This window comes from Mastomys coucha, unplaced genomic scaffold, assembly GCF_008632895.1.
Source record: "Mastomys coucha isolate ucsf_1 unplaced genomic scaffold, UCSF_Mcou_1 pScaffold14, whole genome shotgun sequence".
Lineage (NCBI taxonomy): Eukaryota > Metazoa > Chordata > Mammalia > Rodentia > Muridae > Mastomys > Mastomys coucha.
In genome coordinates, this window is record NW_022196896.1 from 70777819 (window position 1) to 70779449 (window position 1631).

Consider the following 1631-nt stretch of genomic DNA (forward strand, 5'->3'; position numbering starts at 1 on the left):
ACCACTTCCCACACACGTAGCATGAGCAGAAATAAAAAAATACAGGTTAGTTATTTCTTTGCCAAGAAGAGCCTATCTGGAGCCTACTGTGTGTTGGGCATGGTGCTTGGGTTTGCAGAGTCAGTACATCCACCTGAGATCCTGCACCACTATACGGGATAGCCCCTTGTGTGGGCATGGTGCTTGGGTTTGCACAGTCAGTACATCCACCTGAGATTCTGCACCACTATACGGGATAGCCCCTTGCTTATGAAGAGTGCAGAACTGGTGTTCATTCTGGGAAGACAGTCGGCTGGGTGTCCTGAAGGGGTGGGATGTACAGAAAGTGAGGAAAATTAGATGAATAAGACAGAAACAGACAAACAAAATTACTCTAAGGAATCTGCCTGGGTCAGGACTAAGGCGTAGAGACAGAAATGTAGAAGACGGTAGTATTCTATTAGCTCATGGGATTGTGGTGGCTGAGAGGTCACGCGGTATGTTATTTGTTGGATGGATAATGCAGAGCTGCTGGTTTAGTTCCAATCTAAACCTGGGGGCCTGAGAACCAGATGGTTGATGGCCAGAGGACAACAGAAGATGGTTTCCCAGCTCAAAAAGAACATGGCATTGCCCTCCTCCTCTGATTTAATGTGGGAACTAAATAGATTGGGTGATGCCAACCGAAACTGAGGGGGGTGGGTTTCTCTACCCCAGATTCCAGCACTCTTCTGGAAACACACGTGCACACATGCATGCTCATGCACATACACCCACACACCTACCATACATACTACATACACACACACACGTACCCCACACACTCACTATACACACACCTACCATACATATTACATATACACACACATACACCCACACACCACACACTACATATACACACATGCATGCTCATGCACATACACCCACACACCTATCATGCATACTACATATACACACACATACACCCACACACCTACCATACATACTACATACACACACACATACACCCACACACCTACCATACATACTACATATACACACACATGCACCCCACACACTCACTATACACACACACCTACCATACACACCACACCTACCATACATACTACATACACACACACATACACCCACACACTCACTATACACACACACCTACCATACACACCACACATATACACACACATGCACCCACACACTTACTATACACACACACCTACCATACACACCACACCTACCATACATACTACATATACACACACATACACCCACACACTCACTATACACACACACCTACCATACACACCACACATATACACACACATGCACCCACACACCTACCATACACACCACACATATACACACACATACACCCACATACTCACTATGCACACACACCTACCATACATACTACATACACACACATGCACCCCACACACTCACTATACACACACACCTACCATACACACCACACATATACACACATGCACCCCACACACTCACTATACACACACCTACCATACATACTACATATACACACACATGTACCCACACACCTACCATACATACTACATATACACACACATGCACCCACACACCTACCATACATACTACATATACACACACATGCACCCCACACACTCACTATACACACA